Here is a 24501-nt window from a genome sequence, read left to right as displayed (position 1 = left end):
GCCGGGGCAGGCCGCGGGGGCTACCCGCCGTGCCACGACCCCCATGCTGCGAAGATCTCTAGCGCAAAACTGTAAGGCCCGACCGCGGGAGGCGGCGCGGGGAGACTGAGGGGGGGAAGAAATAAAGAGAGCGGCAGCAGCCGCGGCGGCCGGCTGAGGAACAGCGCTGCCCGGCGGGGCCGGCACTGGCCGTCGCTGCGATGGCGACGGGCGCCGTCGGCTCCGGCGGGCAGTGCCGGGGCCGCGGGCTGCAGGGGGACGTGTGGGCGGCCCGACTCCTCCCGCCTAGGGCTGGAGACGCGGCGAACAGCAGGCAATGGCGGAGGGCGGGCGCCTGGCAATCGCCCCGCCTCTCCGCTGTGGGCCAAGCCCCTCCGGCTGGGTGGGCAGCCGGTTTCCTCATGGTGTCCGCCTTCGCCGCCGCAGCGCCCGCGGCTGGGCGCTGCGGTTGCCGGTCCCGTACGCAGCGGCCTGTCAGCTGGAAGCGTTCGTACGTGCCTGAGCAGGGCGGCTCTGGCAGCGCCTGCTCCAAGCCGCGTGCGTGGAGCAGGGGCGGGAGCGCTGAGGGGACCGCGCTGCCCCCTGAGGCGTGTTACCGGCGTCTGCGCAGAGTGAGGGTTGGCTCTTCGGTTTGTTAGGCGGGTGGAGGGCTGGAGGTAACAAAAATACGCGTGAAGAAGCAGTAATACGTTTCGTTAACTGCCAGCGGGCGGGGCGTGAACGGGAGAGGTGTTCAGGCGGTGCGGAGCTGGTGATTTGAGAGGTACCTGTATCGTAGCCTTTGAGTTCGTAATGCGTAGCTCTACGCTGGGCGGTTTCGCGACGGTGTAAATTTACCTGTGCCCCGTTCTTCAACGAGATTGTCTCGGGTGGTTGCCTTAGCTTGGAGATAACCACGCTTTGCATAAAAGCATGGTGGGTTTTTTTCCCCCACTAGATTGCACTCTTGTGAAGTAGGTGTGCCCTTTTTGAGTAGTGAGGTAGTAGCATTTTTTCTTTAAGGTTAAAAATTATTCAAGAAGTTCCAGCACGGCCTAAAGTAGAAGTGAATTTCAAATGGAAGTTAGCGTACAGTGAAGTGTAAATACGTTTTACTGTGAATGTTTATATTCCCTTGTAACAAGGTTTTCTAATTTTTGTTGTTATGAAGATTAAGATGATGTAATTTAGTGTATAGACAATATGATAGTATGAAGCCAGTTCAATTTTTCCATCTCCACTGAGCCTTAAAATGACTTGAGAACTCTTCAATGACTCGATATATCCATTTGTAGCACGTACACTTTTCTATTTGGCTGCGTTAACTTCCCCCCCCCCCCCCCCGCCCAGAGCTCTATGTCTTTCTAAAATATTACCAAACGATATAAATATTAGTCCTTTCCCTATCCTCAGATCTGCAACTGCTAGGATATGTGATGACCCTATGTACTCCTTTAAGCCCCTTTACAGCAGATTACTTAGAAAACTGTTCTGAAAGTATAGTATTCTTTGTTTTCCGGTAATGGTGGGATTAAAGGTACAGTTTATAAGCATAAAAACACTTAAGTTCATAAGACTCGTATTTAGGGTTGGGTGAGACATTTTCTACTTTAAATCATTGTAAAAAGTTTTAAGCTTTCTACTTCGACTTACTGAAAGAAAATATCGACAATGGTCAAAAGTATATACAATAATAATATATTCCTTTCTTGTTTTCTTTTGTCTTTGCTTAGACATTGCTGCAGTTTAGAAATAACGTGACAAGTAGATTGAAAACTACTCCAGTGACCCTGAAGACAGTAACACATTTGAGCACAACAAAATCTCAGCTGAAAAGCAATGCCTAACTGCATATTTATTTATTCACAGAGAAACAGATTCAATCTTAAAATTTTTTTCGGTGTGCTTTTATTGATCCAAAACATTCTACTTACCATATTTATTAGGGTACGTGATCATAATGATCCCAGTTTAAAATATTTAAGTTCCATAGCAATTTTAGAGATAAACAGTAGGGGAGGGTGGAGTTGGAGATTAGCTGTCTCCATGCATCTTTTACCATCTAAAGTTTGAAACCTTGTTCTTAGGATAGCAACAATCAGCAGTATTCTTGTAACAGATTTGATTAGAATAACCTCTTCTTACAAGTAAGTTGGCCAACAATGGGGAAAAAATACAGGAAGATACCATTTGTTACGATGATTAAATAATCTCATATATCCTATGTTTCTTCTAGTTTCTTTTTTTTTCTGTAGTAAGATTCTTATAATGTAGCCCCTGAAAGTCAATGCTATCTGATGTTTAAAAATCTCAGTTTTGCCTTAGTCTTTTTAGATAGTTGTCATATTTCCTAAATGGTTTTTTTGTTACTTATTCGAAGTTACAGATTGTGCTGTAGCTAAAAATGTCTTTGTAGCCTAATGAACGAACAAGAGAACAATTTCTAAAGAAATAAGAATTGTGCATTAGTTTTGTTAAATACTTGTCTCTGAAAGAAAAAAGTTAATTCAGTTGATGTTGAGAGCAAAGGTAAAGACCTTCCCAAGGTGGGCAGATTTAGTGCTTTATTTTACACATACATTTTTAAATAATAATAACAAAGCAGAGAACTTGTAATTTAATTGAATGACATTATTTTCTGTATGTTTAGTAGTTGTTTTTGTTGACTAATGTTGTGTTTACTGAACTAGAAATGTAACAGTTTGAAGATTTTGCAGATCTGGGATCATGTCTTAATCCATGCATGAGAGAGAGCAGGAGATTGGCAGGCCTTACGGCTGAGGTGTGCATGCCTCCCATCAGAACATACAACCCAACTGTGCATTAGGACCCTATTGTTTAAACTAGGACTAGGGGCAAAAGTGATGTGTGCAAGATTACAGGATTTGGCATGGTATATCCTCTTGTTAGTGAAGTTGTAAAAACCTCAAAGATGAGACAGTTAATAAAACTCATTAGGCAAATAGGCAGCTGAACTAAGTATTCATGCTTTTTTATAGGTGTTTTAAATGTAAATAAATAGGAAAAGAGAACTGGACTGCTTGGTTTTAAAGAGACATAAAACATACCAGAAATTGGTGGAAAGAAAACAATCAACTGGTCTTTGTACACAAATTCTTTAAGAGCAACAGCATATTTTGTGTTAGTTGCAGTTTGTAAAATAAAACAAATCCCCAAACCCAAACAAACTACCCCTACCTGAGTCCCCTTAAAGTCATATCATACAAGTAAGTTGGTTTTTGTCAACACCTATTTTAAACTGAACTGAAATTCCATCTCTCGGTAGCAAAATATGATGCTAGACTCGTAGGAGTGGTGACATAGCAAGGAAGATTGGGAGGGCTGTGGTGACAAAAACAGAATTATGGGGAAGATTTTGGTTACGCTTCTACACTTTGAGTTGAAAGCTCATCAGGCTTGGGTAGTGTGCTGAGAGTGGCCCAGCACTCTGTAGACACAATAAAGAAACGATTCATGGGCTGCAGAAGATGAGAGCTAATTTTGACCTTCTGAGCAGTATGTTTCAGAACGTTACTACTGACTAGGCTAGTCTAAGAGTGGCCGTAAAGTACTGAAATTTAGCATTTGTGGAAGAACAGAAAAAAACGTAGTAGTAAATGGTGTGTTTAATTTCAAAAAGGGGAATTATATAGAATGATAAAGCTTTTCACAAAGAAATGGAAGGGCTCAGCCAAATGGGTAAAATGCTTGAAAGTGGCATGGACTCTTAACAAAAATTGTACTAGAATTGTAGGGCAAATGCCTATCACTTATCAGCTGGATTCTAGAGCAATTAAAACGAACCAGTGTACCCAAAATCTGGGTAAAATGATTTATTGAGAGTAAGATAAAACTCTTACACTCACAAATTGGATATAAAAACACAGTAAGGCAGGTCAAAATGATTATGAGGAATGAGTTTTCAAAGAAATAGAAACTACTAAGAATCCTTGTACAAATACATCACAGGGAGGAAGTCTGCTGGAGAACTTACAGCGCAATCAGCTGATCCTTTTACAGGTATAAAAGAATTATCTAAAGAAAACAAAGACATAGGAAAAAAAGCTGAAAGCTGAATCTTTCCTTGTTGACTGGAAAGGAGCTTAAGGAGGTTCCCACAGTACAGCCACTCTTTGTATGTGTTTTGAAGGAGCTTTCTTAGAATTGGATTGTTGGGAGAAGAAATTGCAAAGATAAGATCCCTGAGCAAGGCTGCGTTCACCAAAGTTTTAATGAAACTCATGTATGAAACCACTGACTAACTATGGTGTGCAAACTATTACTTACAATTTGGTTAGTACTGAGAGAACAGGTGGTGGTGTACGTGACACACTTTTTGAAGAGTTTTAACAGAAACATTGGGAACTGTAGGGCTAGTAAGTGGCTTCTGCATGAAGTCATTTGGTGGAATTTACATGATAAAGGATAGGGCTGTAGGCATGTGGGTAAGATTGATACAATGGGAAAGACTGTGCAACTTCTACAAGGTGCCTTACAAACCTATTAGAGGCCTTTGAAAGGGCCAATAAACAAGAAGTAATTTTGATTTCACTGATGTATTCTACAAGAGTTTACAGAAAGACTTTGAATGGTGTCATTCACCAAATGAGTTTAAAGAAATTGAACTTCCATGTATCAAGGTTTAAAAATTGTCAACAAATAGAAAACAAGATGAGAAAGAATTGCTGGCTTTCCTATGTAAGGGAGTCTCACAGGAGTTTGTTCTAGGGTCTCTGCCATCTAATATCCACATAAGTGATCTGGAAGAAAGGGATGAGCAAGGTGGTAAAGTTTGCTCACTGCACTGATGTGAGCAAGGTGGTAAAGTTTGCTCACTGCACTGATGTATTCAAGGTAGTAAAAATGAAATCTTGTTACAAAGAGCTGTAGAAAGACTTCATGATACTGCATGATGGAGTGATAAAATGGCATGTGAGATTCAATGCAGATAAATGTACTTGGGAAAACCAATCTTAATTTTCCACGTTAGAACCAAGGACACTGAATTACATACGGCATGAGAGACAGCTTAAAATTATAACACTTCATTCTAAGCAAATGCTAGCTCAAAGCACAGTAGCAGTCAAAAAAAAAAAGGCAACTAGACTATTAGGAATTATTAGTTTGATCCAATATTGTCATTCTTGTGTTTTTATGTGATGGGACCAAAATGTGGCAGAGACTGCGGCAGGTGTTTGTATACCTTCTGGTACAACCGCTGTGTATGCATCAGGGGAGGCTGCCACCGTGGCTGCTGCATGGTGCTTTCCCCCTCTCCTGCCCTGGAGCCTGACCTGCCTGTGTGAGGTCTCAAAGCTGGAGGGAGGCTATGGTTTTAAGTTGGTGCCACATAGACTTGCTGGTATTTTAGCTAGGGAGCATGAAGCGGGGATCAGGTGAAAAAAATCGGAATTGGACATGACTTGTGAAATCTGCAGAAAGAGTTGTGCTTAAGTTCTCCTCACTCCTTCATCCTTACACCACAAAATGCTGCAGTTGCAATCCTGTTCTCCTTGGAATGCAGAAGTCTGATCTTCCTAATGCTTTCTTGAGTACTTCTGGGCATTGTAGGGAGAATTTTTGACTCTTTCCTGTCTGCTAGCAAAGATAAATGTGCGGGAACAATGTCTCTCGCTACTGGAAGCTGATCAGGGATGCTGTTTGCCTGAGGCAGTACTTCTTACTACTCTCAAAGAAGAGTGGTGCTTATAACTTGAAATGGAACCCATCCTTAGATGTATAATTAAGTCCTTATGTCAAGAAGAAAAATGTAAATTCAGCTTTTTAAGCTTTAATATGTAGGGTAAACCTTATACAAGAACATAGCATGACTCTGAAGTAGTATCAGTGCCAACAGCTACAAAATACATAAAACAATGCAACTACAGAAAGAATTAGACTGTCTAAAGCATGGGGTTAACTGATAATGAAAAAATCCGTATTATAGTTGCGTATGTCATGTAGTGTACGTACTTTTAGTTTTTTTTTCTTACTGTACAATCATTTAAGACAGGCTGACTGCTATATACATTCCCAAGTGGGAAAAGGTGATAATGCTGTTTGTTGCATTAAATTTTGTGCTAGAATGATAAAATCACAGTCACAGAGGATCATAAAGTGTCTTCACTGCTCTTCCTCGTTTATCTTCTTTTTCCTGAACCTTCCTCCAGCTTAAATTATAATGGAAAAAGATCAGATAACTCAGTAAGTAATGATGTTACATATGAGAACCTTTCCTCTGTTTTTAGACATAATAGTTTGAAATTAGTGATGTAAATGTAAAAGACATTTAATCTTTGGCACTTCTATTTGATTATTGGTTGTTCATTGTGGAAGCTGTGGATCACCACTGTGTTTTATGAGAGTGTAGTGGTGAGAACAATATGCTACAAAAATTGGCAGATGACAGGCTTTGTAGAATGGCATCTTTTCTTCACGTTTCAACTGAGATGCATCATGTTATGTACTTCTGTTAATCTATTCTTGTGCTACACTGTTTTCCATCACACCTGCTATAATACTGCATAAATAATGTATCATGATGTGAGATATCATTGGTCAAAAATAAAGCAAGCTATATCTGAATATTTACATTTAGTAAAGATGTTAATTTTAAAAGTATGCAGAAAATGCATTTTCAATGCTTGACAGTTACAGCAGCAGCACTAATGATGAAGTTGTTTGGAAATCTCCTAAGGTTTTCCTCACAGTTCTTGTCTTACGTCCCGTTTAGAGTAGTAGGAAGTCAAGTACTTCAGTCTTGTTTTCTAATTAATTTTCTTGGCAGATGATTACATTTTTTTCTGACATCTACAACAGTCCATCTCCAACTGTTTTAAGAATATCCACGGAGCTCACTTGTAAAACCATATAAATCCTCCAGAATGCATTAAAAAAAAAGAAGAATGCCGTAGCTTCTTAGTTATTAAGAAAACCACAGTCTATCACTTGTAGTTTGATGTATAGAGGTTTCTGTACATAAAGCTTAATTATAACTAAAATGTTTAGGACACTAAAATGTTTGAACTGAAGGAACTGATACTGTTTAGAACCTGGCTCGCAGAGGTCTTCATCAATGGCAGGGTCTTTACCATTATGGAGTAAATAGTGAAATTGTACTTTCGGTTTTTACTCTACAATTTTATTCATTATTTTACTTTATTGAAACTCTTTGTTTCAGAATTTTATATGTTCTGAATTTTAGAAACTAATTCATTGGAGGGTGCAGATGAGAAATAATGATTTTTAGCTTCTTTGTGTGATTACTTTTTTCAAAATTTTTTTACTTGATTTCAATTAGGAAAAGTCATCATTGCCTACAGTGCTGGGCACAGATTTTTTTGTTTGTTTGTTTTTAATAGATGCATCTAGGCATCAGAACTATTTTAATAAAATTGTTATCAGGTTCATAGTTAATTTATGGTAATGTTTTTCTGTGGTGGTTTGTTTTTTTTTTTAAATATATTTTAGAACATCAAAGGTCGCAAGATTCTGCCAAATAAGAGAAGTGCTTCAAAGAGATCGACGCAATTACTCCGGGACCTGGCAGCTATAACCAAGCTCCTACAATGGAGTTGGCTAGAAATAGCAAAAACCAGAGAGAGTCTAAAGAGCATAGTCAGCTGGTATGCTAATTTTAAATGTCTGTATAATGTTAATTCCCTCTTTAAAAAATGATCAAGCATATTACTGAACACTTGTGATAATGTTTTGTTATGCTAATATTCTGAAAAGCTAAGCCATGCCAAGTACAAAAATGATTGAACATTTGCACATTCAAGCTTGGGTCCACAATAAGCAAAACCCGCTTATTTTTTTTAAAACAGTTTTTAAAGTTACTGAAATGTACTTTGCTCTGTATATGTCATCTGTAACACAACAGATCTAAACAAAAATCTATCCATTAATGCTAATTTATAAAGAAGTTTTTGAACTTTATAGAGAAATGGATTTTGGGAGTTTAATTTGCAGTAGATACAGAAGCTAAATAAGTGGCTGAGATTTTTTCACATTACTAAATGGCAGGTAGGGCCAGAATACCGATACCATCTAGTGGTGATACCATCTAGTGGTTACAAATGCCCTAATGCTGTTAGGCTTTCTTGAATATGATGTAGAAGCCGGAAGGTAACATTGCCATTTTTCAATTGGCTTAGAGGGAATATTAGTAATCCTACTAGCCATACCCCTCCAAAATTTAATTGGTTTATGCTTGTGCAACAGTGTGACACAGGTAACTAAAACTGATGTCATTTGTCTGCACATGTGATGTTATAAAGTTATCACTGCTGTGGGATTACCTATTGGTTCTGTAATGTTCTGAGATCCAACTGTAAAGTGAAAGTGTGGGGGTATTTTTGTTGTGTGTTTGGGATTTTTTTTTTTTGTGGTTTGGGGTGGTGTTTTTTTTTTTTTTTTTAATAGTACAGGGCTTTTGGTTACTTCAGGGATACCCAGTTTGGATACCCATTTTCAGTTTATTTACTGTGAGTAAAGATATGTGGATAATCTATTTCAAAATGTATAAATATTTTTTTAATACATATATATATAAAAAAACCTTATTTATTTATTTACATACTTTTAGAGAGAGCTGTAGACTCCATAAAAATCTGCTGAAAGGAGGATGATTCCTCTGTTCTTTCTCCTGGTCAGGCTTTTGGATATAGGAAGGTGAGGATGGCACTCTTAGAAAACAATTCCCACCTCAGAGACATAATACTGGGTCCAGCTTACATGCAGGCACTATTTGTAAGTAACTTATTAAAATTAATGACTCCCACATCACTGAAGATAAAAATAAAATGATGTGGTGTGGGTTGTTTTTTTTTTAATAAAAACAAACACACACTCCACCCCCCAACAACCACAAAAGATTGTCCTGTTACGCTTTCTACTAGAATAACAAAAATAGGACTGGTACCACTAGCTTCCTGACTCTATAGTAGGATGTTTTTGGAGGATATGGATACAAATGTAATGAAGTCTCATGTAGTACCTGCCTCACTACTTCAGGTAAAAGACTAGGAAAAAACCCTGTACCTCTAAAGGGAGTTATTGCTGCCTTTTCTGCTTGGACAGAAAGGTAATGTAAAAAGCATGCGACAATTCCGCAAGCGATACTAGAGAAGCTTAGTGTGTAAAGGCTGTGAAGAAACCTGCTTACGCTTCTTTACAGTCATTACTTTTCTAAAATAAGAAAGCTATAAGAAAATTGATTTGAAGAATTCAAGTATGCCTGTGGTTTTTTTTTTAAATCACAGAAAAAACAACTGAGTTGAAAGAATATGATGCTAATATAGTACATAACACGAGTGCTACCTTAAAAATACTTTCACTGTTTTATTTTTATTTGTGAATATTCCAGATAAATTTCCCAGGTTTTGGCAAAATTTTTTTCTGAACTGTAGGTCACAAAAAGTTTTGAAGGAAAGATTCCGGCCCCCCTTTACTCCCTTCATAAGAAAGGGAGTAATATAAATAATAAAATATAAATAAATATATATATAATACATATGAAACATAAATTCTCTTTTAAAGTCATGTAGTTCTTTGGTGCTTTCTAAACTACAGGGGGATTGTTGCAGAAAACTCTTGAAGTTCTAGTATTTCATGTAAGATTTCAGTATGAGACCTGTTGAATAAAAGACATTCTTGAATTCTTGAATAAATTTTCTCATGATTTTGTTATTTTAGGAAAGTAATGACTTAAGAAGTAATGAGCTTTGATAGTTCTGCTGTGTTCTCAGGATCTTAGTAAGTTGTGTTATTTGTAATTATTCTCAAAAATGGCAGACATTACAGTAAAATCTGGTGACTTTAATATTAAAAATGAGTCCCAAATCTAAAGCATCTATCTGGCAAACAAATCTACCTGCTAGTAGTAGTAGTTGTTATCACTGATAGGTTTTTTGGCTGCAGTGTTTCCATTTCCTGTTTATAACATTTATCTCCTCATCATTCTTGACATTTTTGTCTTTTAATTAAAAGGGTATCATTGTAGGTCAGGGTAGTGATGTATTATTATTACTTTTTTTCCAAAAGGTACTTGGAATTTAATTGTGACTCCTGCTAACAGAATAGTTGACAGATCTATATCAGTCTGTGGCAAAAAAATGCTAATTTCAAAGTGTGTAGATTACCTCTTTATTTTTACTCTGAAGTCTTTTTGTACTGTCTGTATTTTTTAGTTCTAGCTCAACTTCCTGCTTATTCGAAGAATTAATTATGTTTTTAAAAATTGTCATACCGTTAAATCACTTTTAGAGCTGAAAGGCTGTAAATCTGCTATCAAATCTACATTGCAAAAAGATGTTCTTTTAATTATGACTTTTACAGATTAGCAGTTCTACTTTAAAACCATTCTGAGACATGACATTCAAATTCTGTCACGTGGGTTATAACTCATGTTCTGTTATGAAATGTAAATTTTTGGAATATTGTAATAAACTGTGTTTTTTAATGTTTCTGTCACATCTTCTCAAATGAATTGCAGATTAAAGAAGTCTTCCATTTGAAAGGCCTCAATTGCTACTGTTCACTGTTCCTTATTACAGATGATTCTGAAATAGCAACATCAGCTATATATAGCAATTATGACAAAGGGGATGCTTGAGCAATACTAATTGCATAGAGTTGAATTATAGTTCGTAATTAACCAAAATAAAAAAAGAGAATAATTAATTACTTTTTCGTTACTATTTTCCCCTGTAGTTATTTTTCCAAGAAGTGCATTAGGGGGCAGCAGAATCCTTTAGTCGATGCAGTTTGCAACCATTTCTAAGTATTTCATGCTAGCACTTCAGCATTCAGCTTTTTTGTTAGGAATCACATTTTCTGTGAATGCTGTTGCACAAATATAAGGCATCATGTTTTCTAAACACTGAATAAGCAAAATGAATAGCCTACAAATAATCATATGTAGAATCTGTGTAGTTATCTGTAATTATTGTAGTTACACAAATGGAGAACCTAAGACAAGGAGATTAAATGGTATACTGAAAAGGTGTTTGGGAATGTGAGAATTTCCATCTGAAGTAAGTTTCTGATTTCTAGATTTGGACGATTTCAGGTAGTATTTTAGCTACCTGTATGCTTTATCTTTTAGGAAGGAAGAGACAAAAGGTCAAAAGAACTCATAGAATGTACAACTGAAGTTTTTATTCAAGATTTGTATTTCTTCTACGTAATTTATTCAGAAACAAATTTTAATTCTAGATTAAACTGATGGTGTTAAAAGACAGCTTTTCATGAGAATTTAAATTTTTTTTTGTTGTTGTTTTAAGGAATGTTGACCATTTCATCATATTTTGTTAAAAAGCTAACAACTGGAGTATATTGTTCCGTATTCTGGTGTGAGTGCACAAGAATTTCAGAACTCTCTGCATCTGTACAAAACTCTCCACCAAATTCCTTTGTAAATACCAACTATTACTGTTGTTGTAGAAGAAATATTACCAAATACTGGTACAATCAACCTTAAAGAAACTGTGTAAGAAGAGCAGGAAACTTCTGTCAGATCTAGGTTCCTAGAGACTGTAAGATATCTTGATCTTTCACCATGATAGCTTTCATTTAATTTATTTTCAAGACTGATGGTATTTAAAGAAGGTTTACTTCTGGCTACTAGGATGGCTATTTCTGAGGTAGCTATCCTACATAAAAGGATAAAAAAAAAATCATAAAGCTCTTTAAGGGCTTTTAATTTTAATTTGCCTGCTATATTTACGTCTTGAATTTGTTGGAAAAAATAAGACTTTTGAGGACAAAGAGGACCTTTGTTTCTGTTTGTTAAGGGAGATAATGGAAACCTTCATGGGAAAAGATAGGCATCTTTCAGGAGTGTTATTATTAGTTTCTATTTAAGTAACTGACCCATAACCAGAGCAAAGTGTTTGAGTGGCTCAGTACTTTTCTAAGTCCAGCCCTTACTGTAGATTATCTTAGCAGTCATTGCCCTATCTCTAACTACCATTCTTTCTTATGAATAAGTTATGAAAATGTTGTAGTATGGTCCTGTTTGGTTTTGATTTGTCTGTGTTTCTTGTCTAGTTCCTCTTGGTTTCTGTTCATAATTTTTTTTTTTTTGGCATCTCAGATTTCATTGCCCTGTTTTAGTTGGGTTTTGGAGTTGGATACAGCACAGAAATAATGGTCACACTTTGAGATCATGTAGTGATCTATGTAGTCATAGATCACTAATGTAGTCAAAACTAAGGGTTAGAGGGGAAAACATTGTGATTCATTCGTATGTTGAACCTCTTGTTCTGTATCTATTTGTTGGTTTTAATAAAATATTTAATTTTTCTTGATATGTTTCTGATTCTGCTGTGGGTAGAGATAATCATGCCTGAGTCTTTTCATCCTCCTGTTTCTCTTAGAATTGGACAATTTTTCATTAGTTCTAAGGACTTGTTTGCAAGGTTATACTTCATAGCAGAAAACCTGCTGCAGATGCACATTTCTCTTAATACTTATTACAGGATCAGTTAATACTTTGTGTGTGGATATATATGAGCAATAATAGCCACCACGTGTATCAGGGACACACACCAACAACATAAAACTGAAGAATTATGATCTTCAGGAGAGAAAGGGCTTTCAAATACTCTGAAAACAATTCTGTCTTCTGGGGTTTTTGACAGTGCTTTCTTGTTAGCAAAAAGTACATTATTATATATTTTTATTTGTTTAATATCAATTTGCTTAAATAAAAACAGTACATAAGCTTTAATAATTTAATGAGTTTTCACAGTAAAAATATAAGAGCACAAGAAACAACATGAAAAACAGATACAATATGTAAGTTCTTAAGTGGATAATAAACTATTTTGAGTGTTCTTTCAGCGCTTGCAACAGCTGTTTTGGCCTTGTCTTTTCCCCAGAGAAGTGACAGAGTATGTGTAGTAATTGTTGGGTTGAATCTTTATTTTTATTTTACACAACCACTATTTTTAGGTCAGAGCTCCCTCATTGTGCCTCGAAGCCCAATCTACTTGTCTGAGGTTCCTCAAGTTGCTGCTTTTTTCTTACTGTGGGTACTTATTTTGGATAAGCAATGAATTCCCAAAGCATGTTTGCACTGTCAAACCAGTGTAGGCCTCAGTCCAGCAAAGCACTTAACTATGTATTTAACTATTAACATGTAACTGTTGCATTTGACTGCAGTAGGGCTTACATATTTTAAGCTATGGACATACTGAAGTGCTTTAGTGGATTGGTGCCCACATGTAATGCCAAGGAAGAGCAACAAATTTGCATTATATTACTGAGCTAGGCCCTCTGATGCAGATATAGGTCTGTAAAGTCTTCAATTAAAAAAAAAATTAAAATCCTACTTTGTAATGCAAATATTTTAGCTATTTAAACATATGCAGTCTATAAGTATCACAGAGTTAGTTTAAAAAAATAGTTGTTCATTTTCACTTGCTCTCATGGTGAGTATTACCATGCTTTAATAGATTGGCAGTTGCTTTAAAAATGTGTAAGGACTGGTGTATCAGGCTGGGACCTAGGGAGCTCTGCAGGTTTAGGGCTGCTTGCCCATAAAATATAGTTTGGAGGGAGAGCTGGAGGAAGTGAATAATTCTGTGGCATAAAGTGAGAAAATAGTGTTTGAACACAGCAGCAGTATCAAGAGATCTATGCTGAGAGGAACTCCCTTAGTTTAAATGTTATAACCCTCAATGGTATAACTGTGTTAGGGAGTTTGTGATATATTGTGCTGGAAAAGATGAAAAATATGCAAATGAGGTTATTTTTGAAAGGTGTTTTATTTAAAAAAAGTAATTAAAAAACCAAACCGTTGACAATTGTTATGCTAGAGGTTAGCGAGGTGGCTGTAAAGGCTACATAAGCACTGTATGTATGTAATACATCTGCATACATCTTCAGGCAACTGGATCTCAGGTCTTACTCAAGCTGTTTCATCAGTGCACATAAAGTTTCAGGTAGTATTTCAGAATATGAAAAATACGTCCTTTTAAAGCAGCATGTATAATCAGTCTAAATCTGCTTTACAGAGTTGGGTATTCAAACTAAAGGGTACTGCTGGAGTCTGACACTGATTTATTAGCTAATGTTGGTAACGTGCTGGGAACTACCTGTGTGCTGTAACACTGGAAGGCAGTCCATTAGTGCCTGAATTAATGCACTCAGGGACTTTTAATTCTTCACAGAATCTATTTCCATATTTAATTACGGGAAAGTCATAGGAAAAAGTTACAAAGCACCTTCTTCATCCATTCCATTGTCAACGGGAGTGGTGATTAGTAATTCTTCTTCAAGTTATATTGCAGTGTTCACTTAAAATAATGCAGCTCCTTGCTGAGTTTGCTCCAATTAACCCATATTTTATTTGCTAATGACTTACCAAGTTGACAATGACCTTGAAGTTGGTACTGTCAACACTTCTTGGCATAAAGAGCTAGGTGATTTAGAGTTATTAAGAGTGCATCAATTTATTCTTCAGTCTTTGTCAGTATTTTTAAAAAGCTTTTTAATTCCATTACAGATAGGATACTTTACCTGAATAATGTACAGGTTAGTAAGTTAAGTAACAGTCCATTTATATTGTTTTTACTGCGGATTTTAAAGACTGTATGTGTAAGACAACACTTTTTATTGTTTTTGAGTTTGAAGAAGTGTACTAAACTGGGTCATCTTTACAATTGAGTAGCTTTAATCACTACAAATGCAATTTATTACTGTCACATTTCTGTTGGCCGTAAGTCACTTATATAAATACATTTATAAATATTTAGATATTGAATGTCACTGTTTCAGAGGTTATACTTTATCATGGTCTAATTTATTTCACTGTATGTTAAAAAAGGATGCTAGTATAATTGAACAGAAAAAGATGTTAATTTTTTATGACTGCTTCTTGGCAATTTAAAATGAAGAGGAATAATACAATTACATGTATATAGTTTAGAACCTCATAGTTACAGTTTAGTAGTAACATGAAACAGCCATACCTTTGGATGTAACTTACAGTGAGCTAGTTTGAGCATTTTGGGCAATCACGATATTTAGCACAAACGAGTGCAGTAATGAACTCTGTTTTGTCACTAAAAATATTCCTGAACTTCTCAATTCATTGTTTTTATCAGCTTCCAAAAGGTGAAATGAAGTTGCATGTTGTCTTAATCCAGATGCATACATAATCATACTGCCAATTCATGCACATTATTTGCTGGGAACTCTCATTAGTTCCTGTTTCCTCACATTTTTATATTAGATCATACCTGTCTTCAAGGGGGGAAAAAAAAAGAAAGAACCTTAGTGAGTTTAGAAGGAAGTAGATACCACTACTTTTAAAAAATATTCTATGTTAAGTTTCATGTTCTAAATTGATGCATTTAAATTGTATTATATTTTACTTGTTAAGAATATCATTCCATATGCTGAAAATACTGCTTACTGCATGCCATTTTAAAAATTGATCAAGCTACTATCTTTCCTTAAGCAGATCTTTTAGGAATAATACTCCTTTTGTTTTGCCTTCAAGATCTGAGTTACTATGCCATAAAAATTGACTTTAATGGAGTAATCATTATGTGCATATACCATAACTGAGAAAACGTATGATCTAATTACTGTAACCCATTTCTTTCTTAACCCTAAATCTCTGGTCTCAGTTTCTGCATCATGTCTAATAAAATATCATGCAGGCTTTGGTCTGTTCAATCTAGAAATTGTGAGGTGCCTAGGATCTTTTGAATATTGAAATGTTGAATAATAGAGTGTGTGTGTGTGTGTATATATGTAGCTTTCTAAGGAGCAGCAAGCACAGATTTCAGTTCAAGATACTCAATCATGTACGTAAGTTTAAGTATACAAATTAGTATTATCTCTTTGTGTTAAAAATGCCTTTTAAAATCGCTTTCCATTTTACAGTAAATAGAGTAAATTGTGCTGAGCATTCTCTGTAGATGTTAGAATATGGCTAGAAATGCCAGTGATCTGATTGGATGATGTATTTCTGTAGCAAAGTTTTTTCATATTATTTTTTTTGGAAACGTGCTCATTTGATTTAGCAAGGGATTGGAGTAAATAATTTTTCTTAAGAGTACATAGTGTGACCAGTATTTTAAAAGCAGAGATCACTTCTAATGTTTTGTTCAGGCTTTCAGTTTTTCATCAGAAAATCCTCACTTTTCAGTGCGGTCAGCTGTGGTATTTGAAGTTGCTCATAATTTTGAATTTTTCAGTCATGTAAGGCTTGCTACTCTGTAAGTAGGGTACATCTACAAAAAAGCAGCATGTGCATAAAATGAGAGAATGATTATGTTTGACTTTTGTTTTGGTTTTTGTATTTTAATTTGGATTTGCAAAACATAGAAGATTTTTATACCTCATAGAAATACATACTTTTCATTATCACAGAAACTAATAGTATGGTATTAAAAAATGTTTAATATATGTTTCTAAATGTACTACTCTTGACAAGTAAATAAACTTTACACAGAACAAGTGTTGCCCCAAGAAAAGAGAAGCAAAAATGTACAGATTAAATAATCTCAGAGTAAAATGACAATCTGCACATTTTGTTCTCCTTAACAGGCCTTTATATTTTTGCAGTTTATTATTAGTAATTTAATCTCATTCCTCTAGATACACAAGCTGACTTCCCTTTTTTAAAGCTGATGTCCCTCTGGGTGGGATTCAGTTTGGGGTTCGTGTCACATTTTAACTGCCAGAGAAATAAAGTCTAACTGATGTGAGGCTGCTATCTGCTCAACGTTTTCCCAGATCATAGAGGATATGTTGGAGATCAGGGCCATCCAACTCCTGAAGACCCCCACCACTGTGGTTAGAATGTACAAGACTTTTCCTGCCGTGCGAAGGTTCTGTTCCATTAATAATAATATCATGCTATTCCTTTATTAGTATCATAATAAAATGTAGGTAATTCCACAAAATTAACCATATAAAAAAATTCAATATGCTTATCCTTACTATAGACTTCAAAATAAATTAGATTTCTACAGGATCTAATCTGTCACAACTTAAACTAATTTTAAGAAGTCCATTCTGTACATATCTGGAGAATAATAATTTTTTTCTATCATGCATGAAAACAGTAGTAAATAGTGCCTTACAGAGCCACTTGATGGTGCTGTCACCCTTTTACTCTGAAAACTCAGTTTAGCTCTCATGCTTCCTTTATAATAATGATAATCTTAAACTGCTTTAAAGGGTGAAGGAGGAGGAATTGTACAAGCAAGGAAAAGATTTTTATTTTCCTTTCCTTTTCTTTTTTTTCTTTCTTGCCAGGAAAAGGTAATATGTTAAAGAAATCTGTAAGCCTGTGAATTTTTATCATGAGAACTTATACACTGGATATAGAGATGATACATGTGTTTAAAAAAAAAAAAAGAAAATCTAATCTGAGGAAGACACTAACTGATATTTTCAGGATTCTGAAGTTATTTGTACATAATGAAGGAAAAATATGACTGAGTTGTTTTTCTGAGATGGAACTGACTTCAGTGGTAAAACTATTGAATTATAAAAACATGCATGCTTATCCTAGATGCGCATTCTGTTAATGGTAGCAAAGTATTTTTTTTTTTCAAAATACTGGGAAGATGGTGCTCTTTGAACAGAAGCTGAGTATGGATGGCCAGTCTTATTCCCGGTTTGTGTCTCTGAGAATGTTCTCTCTGGTCAATATATCAGATTTGTTAGAAATCATGTAAAAATTGCTGTGAATTATGTTGGTGGGTTTAGAATTAGTGAGTGAAATTTTAGATGTATAGTGTATTTGCTGAACTGGTTGTTTTCTGATCTCTGAAGACACATTCAGTCTACAGGACATGTTAATTCAGTTTTTGTGTAGCGTGTATTTGTGTGGTATTTTAATTCTTTAGGCAAGTAATAATTCAAGTGGGAGAGTAATTTTGGGTAGGTGAGATAATATTATGTCTGTGAGGTATTTTTCATTGATATTTCTTTGTACCATCCTAGTAAAAGCAGCTTTTGCTGGGGAACATGGGTATCCTGGTTAGTTCTTCATTAGGAGTCTCTGATTTTCACTTTTTTATCATAAAAATATTTTTGAGTTGAGGGTTTGCACTGAACTTTCTGGATTAAAGTACTCTACCTATTGATTTTCATATTAACCCCTATAAGCTCTGCTATGAATTCCAATAGTTTACTTTTGTGTTGTTTGCATGATTTTAACTTATGCAGGGTGACCTTTAATAGTCTAGACTGAATTTCATACATATATATATATGCAGAGTCAAACATGAAGCTGAAAAGTTAGTACCAAAGTGAAAGTAACTATTTGTACAGACCTTTGTGAGTTGAAGTAGATGTGTTCTATCCAGTTTAGTACATTTCCTTCAGCCGTTTACAACTCATGACTACTATATAAATGTGTTCATGTTGGATACCAGCAATTTAGGCCCCAACTTGGGGAGGGGGGAGGTATGACACAAGCACATAGTAGAACAAAATGACACTATATGAACATAAAACTTGAAATTTTTTTTATATACCTCACATTAAATGGAACTGTTGCTTCTGGTCTAACTTCCATAAAATCTGTTGAATAGAATGTAACTGCATGTGCGTTTGACACCTTGAAAGATGAGTATGTAGATGTGTGCAGAACGTGTAATTGGATAGATGAGTGGTCCATTGGGCCGGGTTGTAGTGCTGAGGTCTGTAACTGCTTGGTGTGGACAATGATAACCTGAATTGTGTTACACTTGCCATTTTTATGCATTCTGGTCTATATAGTTTGAAACGAAATTGTTAATCAGTACTTTCTTTTCTATGGCAGTCATCGCGGCATCTCTGGGAGAGAGATCTGTGCTCTGCTTGATGTGTTGTGTATGACTTAAGAAGCAGCTCTGTATAGGAATTAAAATGAAAAATGTAACTTGGATACGTGAGAAAACATTAAAAAAAAATTGTTTCTACAGTGAAATATGCTGTCTGGAATCACAAGCTGCCTAGCTGCTGGACTGCACTGGAGTTATAAATCCTCAAAACTCTCTTAGCTGGTAACTGAAGTTACTGTTCTCTGTAGTTTCAACATCACCCGACACACACTAGTGAAACAAACTGATGTTATTAGGGAATTGTTAGTTTCACAACTGCTATTTGTAGAGAACAGTGAGACTGAGGGGGTTGAGGGTGGAGATCGTGTGAGTGAGGAAATGAGGTGAAAACCTGCTTGGAGGCTTTTGCAATGTAATAAAATTAAACCACTGCATAGTTTATATTGTAATTATGGAATGTCTAGCAAAAAAACCCCAACCCTATGCATAACATTGGCTACAAGCATGTAATTTTTGGCTGGTAGCTATGTTTTGTAGATAGGGCAAAAACCTGGCCGAGAAGTTGGAAGATTCTTTGACTTAATTTTTTTTTTCTTTCCCTTTACATTAGGATGCTACTTATTCTGCCCTGAAATATAAAGGAATACATTCTAGTAATTTAACTGGAAAACGCTGTGACTTTAAACCTCAAGAAGGCCAGGACCTGGGCAATATGATGTAACTCAGTAAATAACAATATGCCAGGATATTTTATTTTTTTATCTGTTTATTCCAAAATTGTTATGTTTATTCTTTAGAATAAGTTTGTTTTTTTTTTTGTTTTATCTGCATTGTGCTAATGTATTTTGATTGCCTTCTGTTTTTAGCCTTTCTGTTTGCAGCAGTCAGGCTCATTTGCTGTTCCTGAGCTCTTATACTTCATGAAGACTTTCCTTTCACATATGCAGACATTTATGCTTGTTTCACTGGAAACATAATCCTTACAGTTATTAATTTTCCTGTGGTTTCAGCACAGTGAACACATTTTTAAAGGTTTATTTTACTGAAAGCCAATTTACTTTATACTTGACGGCTTGTAAAAAAATAGGATCTACTTTCAGTAACACGGTTGAGCTTTTGACTGATCCAGGCTGGTCTTCTGCCACACTTGATAGCCTTTTTGCACATTAGAATGTGCTTTGAGGAAAATGTTCTTGAATATCAATCAGCTCGGCTCTCCTGAGCCCCTTGGCCATTCAGAGTCATGCCCCATGGGATACAGTCAAGCAGATCCCTGAGCAAGTCAAAGCTAGGAGAGGTGCTCTGCCGGGCTTGTTACTGATGAAAAACGATGAATTCTTTGGGGATGTGAAGGTCAAAGTGATGGTGGAATTTAAGATTCTGAGAGAAGTGTGCAAGGTAAATAGTAAAATTAAACTTTATTTAACTAATCCTTAATTTAGCCCCTTCTCTTGACTTTCAAATGGTTCATGGTCAAAAAGGACGTAGGGAAGTATTTTTCCTAGTTGATCGTATAGCCTTGTGTTAAGAGGAAGGCATCTCATTTGTGTCTGTAACTTCCTGCAGAGGTGCTTGTTAAGATACTGTAGACTGTATATTTCTACTACTGTACAAGTGCTCATTAAGATACTAGAAAATGTGGGTATGACCATTACGTCCTCCTCTGTGTGTCTTACGAGTATAAATGACTGACTCTAATTTCTTCTAAAAACAACAAGAACAAAAAAGACTTCAGGTTTCAGATTGGACGTCCTATTCTCAAAGTGAAATAGCAAGTTAGTATGAAAAGTTTGGGAAAGACAAGATTCTAAAAATCTCTTTCAGTGACTGCTGGCTGGCTTAAGAAGCAATATAATCAATATGCTGCCTGATGTCAGCTGTAGTTGTAGGCAAGTAACAATCTGTGTTTGTTATAAAAGGCACTTAAACATGTAGCTCTGGCCTGTAAATTCATGAATTTTCATGTAGCCCTGGCCTGTGACTGCAGAGCATTGCCAGTTTGCATCTTTGTGATTCTGATCTTAAATGCCTAAATTGCCTATTCCTGGTATAGGCTCTTAAGCCTTGTAGGTGCTTTTGTTTTATGTAATGTTAGTTAAGTGTTGATGTTTGTGCCTGAACAGATAGGTTTCTTCTTGTATTTCAGAGGCCTGGGTCTATGGAACTCTTGAAAAGTTAAAAATAAAGATTACTTATGTCCGTATGCATAAGTAATTAACTGATTAGGGCCTAAGTTTTCAGACTACAGCTGTAAATTCATTAGAAGTTGGAGAGAGAAATTTTAAAAATAAACTTCAGCATGCGTTATCTGTAGGCTGGTTGGTCTTAATTTGCTGTGCAAGCATCTGTCATGGTTTACATCCTTTCCAGTGTCTTGGCCAGACTTACTGGAATGTCATTTGAAGTGGTCATAAAAACTATTTGTGTATTTAAAGTGATTTCCTTTGAAGTCTTTTTCCTAAAATTAATCATAAAATCATCATAGCAACTCTAGATAGTTGCTGCTACCAAGAGACTTTTCAAAATTTGTGATATAAATAGGTGTATTTTGGCTCATTTCAGTGTTAAGGCTCATAATTAGCATTAGAGCATCATAACTCACTTGAAGCTTTGTTTTACATGTGTTAGGGTAACATATTTCAAAAATTGTATGTTTTCTGTATGCTTTTTATTTTTTTCCACTGAGTGGTTGTTAGAGTCATCCTGTGATAATAACTACATGATTTTGCCATTATTGAAACATGATTTGTGTTGCTTCTTTGAGTTTACAGCATAATTGTACAATATTGTGGGACCCCTCCCATTAGTGAGTAATCTAGGCTTTCATTAGTTATTGCAAACAGCAGCTGTTTGTAATAGGAGAATAAGCTTTCACTAAATGTATTTAGATAAGCGTTCAAAAATGAAGACTCATAAATCTTTCCTTTAACTTTCTAAAGAGAAACTGCACTGCATTATGAAAATGTCAACAACAAAAAAGGAGGCAAGAAAAAATATGACCTCTTCATCCCACAGTACCATGAAGTAATAGAATTACAGGAAGAAAAGGAGGTAATGGCACTTCAGCTTTTTACTACTATTTGAAAACTAATTTATACCTGCATTTCAAGTGTAAGGCGCTTATATGCAGGATGAAAAAACCACTGCAATTTATATTGAAAACGAAAAAAAATTAGTTAAGAATGAAAATTCATGAGCTTTTTTTTCTCTCCTACTTCACAGTAAATCCTGTGAAATAACTTAAGAGCATAAGCTTTTTATACTTTGTAGAAATTGTGAAGCTGAGTATTTTCACACACTTTTGAAGTAGTATGTCAAAATTGAAATCAAATGACTCATAATCGTAACTCCTCTCAGAATTCATCAAGATTCAATAAATATACATCCAAATATATTCAGAATAAATTACCCGTACTATTGTTTTGGTTTAAAGTATGTTTTAAACTGAATAAGTGGAATATTTCAGATATTTTATATAACATGGCAGAATTTTGGAGCCTTTAGGTATGCATGCAGAGAGAAGGCTTAAGCTACAGGCAACTGCTTTAACTTCTACATATTTTTTCTCTAATGTAAAAATGCTTTCTTTCTACATTTGCTTTATATGTTTATATTTTTAGAGATTGTGGTTAAAAAAAAATTTAAAAAAAATCACTGCTTCACTAGATCTAACTGCATTTTCCTCTTTTGACTGAGTTTCCATGTCTCCAGCAAAATGTTTGAGGTTTGAACCCTCTTGTCATTGTACGTTCTTAGTTTTTCTACTTCCACTCAGTGTCACTATAAAGAATTGTAAGGTAAATGGGATAGATACTACCAGTTCGAGGTGATAAGTGATAGAACACCAAGCATCATTTTTCAAAGTTGGGAGCACTAGAAGTAATTAATTGGATTTTCATTAAACAAGTAACTGCCATTACTGGATCAAAGGACAGAAACATTTATAATTTTGAGAGAAAGCCGCAAATAATTAATTTTTGTGCCTGTGAAAAGTTTTGTTAAAATTCAAGGAACTTAAGTATAGCTATGGGACTTCTGAATTTTGAAAGTCTTTGTATGTAGATGCAAAGCTGAGAAAAAAATATTAGTTATAATAGCCTTCAGTTGAAAGGTTGTGTGCTAAAAATAACTGTTGTATCACTATACAGGGAATCCTAAAACTATTTGTGTTAGTATAGCATAAACTTGCAAAAGCTGTCTGATGAGATCTCTTGAAATAATGAGGTTGTCTTGTGAATATTTACTGTGAACCATGGTTTCTTATTTGGAATATTCTCAGGTGATAATTAATGAGGAAGTTAATACCTTATCTCACGCAAAGGCTAAAGGACCAAGCAGTGACATGAATGGGTGGAACTGCATTAGTGGGAGGCAGCTGTTCTCTTGGCATATGATCAGACGTGTGCCATGCTAAGAGGTCTAAATATCAGATTGTACCTTCTTAGCTCTTTTATGCTTCATGCCTTAACTCCTAATAAACTAGTTCAGTCTTCCTTGGGTGTGTAAAGCTGCCCTTGACATAAGAGGAATACGGAAACAATGACATAAAGGGATACACAGAAGGGTGTATAGAATAGAAGAGCTGAGAGGACCTAGCACTCCTTTTTCTGAGGAAGAAGCAATGCAGAAAACTAGATAGATTCAGGAAGGAGGGGAAAACTGGTGGTTTTAGGCAGGAAGTGTAAAAAAGGAAAAGATGACTGTTTTTACATGTTGGTAGAGGCAGAGAATGTGTGGGGGTTTGTGTTTTTTATTTTTCCCTCTGGCTTTAAAGTTCAATAAAGAATTGATAAATGAATGTTGCCTCATGTTTTCAAATTACATTAAATGTCTGATGACAATATTCAGGTTTCTGTTACGTGCTAATGCATAAAAAATCTATTATAAAAATAAAATTATCAGATAAAAGATGCATTAAGTGAGAATTAAAGTTGAGAGTACATCCCAGTAATTTAAGTTGATGAACAGTGTGTTATAATTATCTTAAAGAGATCTCGGTTCTTTAAGGTATGGAAAGCACAACCGACCAGGTAAAAAAAACCATCTTTTTGTCTTTAGCTAGGATGATGCACACAGTTAAAGGGCGTGTGTGGGAAGTAGTCATGTGAACAGTTAGCTGAACTCAGCCCTGTGCTATGGGATTGAACGCAGAAACTGGAAACCTTAGTCTTGCAACTAAACTTAACCCTGAGCTTTGGGATTGGATTTGCTGGTGTCCAGGAAAGATTACATGCTAATTTATGCTTTTTCCATTGCAAGGGCATTCATAACACTTACTTTCCTGTGGATCCACAGATTTCTGATAAGACTTGCGCTTACAATGCAGCCTATTAATCAGAGCAATATCTTTCCACAGTGCTCTTTTTCATAAAGCAATTATTTGTAATTCTGGTACTTATACTAAAGTTATTTGCAGTTGTGCATCATGATTACAGGATGAAACAGGGGGCTGCATAATGCTATGAAACAGGGGGCTACGTAATGCCATGAAACAGGATCTTGTGACATAGTATAGAAAAATAATAGAAATTTAAGGGAACAAAGATCGTCTGCATTCCATTGCAGTGTATGACAGAATTGGTAGCATCCTAGCAGGATTGCTGGTTTGTGGTAACTGCCTAACTTCAGTTCTTTAAGATGAAATAGTTGCAAATGTATTGCCTTGACTTTTTTTAAAACTTCGATAAAAATAGGCTAGGTATTTCTGAAGAAGAACTAAGTAAGA

General features: G+C 35.7%; 1 long non-coding RNA gene across 3 annotated transcripts in view; it reads left to right on the top strand.

The window, feature by feature from the left end:
* Window positions 1-497: 497 nt before the first annotated feature.
* The window catches only part of LOC143159624 (uncharacterized), a 60100-nt gene continuing 36096 nt past the window's right edge, over window positions 498-24501 (top strand). The window contains exon 1 of one of the 3 annotated variants that reach the window (XR_012995189.1): window positions 498-611. This is a non-coding gene — a long non-coding RNA (uncharacterized LOC143159624). The other 2 variants (XR_012995188.1, XR_012995187.1) reach the window with 2 other exon arrangements.

This window comes from Aptenodytes patagonicus, chromosome 4 (assembly GCF_965638725.1).
Source record: "Aptenodytes patagonicus chromosome 4, bAptPat1.pri.cur, whole genome shotgun sequence".
In the NCBI taxonomy this organism is placed as follows: Eukaryota; Metazoa; Chordata; class Aves; order Sphenisciformes; family Spheniscidae; genus Aptenodytes; species Aptenodytes patagonicus.
The sequence above is the reverse complement of the archived record's forward strand: the minus strand, read 5'-3'. Positions and strand labels throughout refer to the sequence as shown.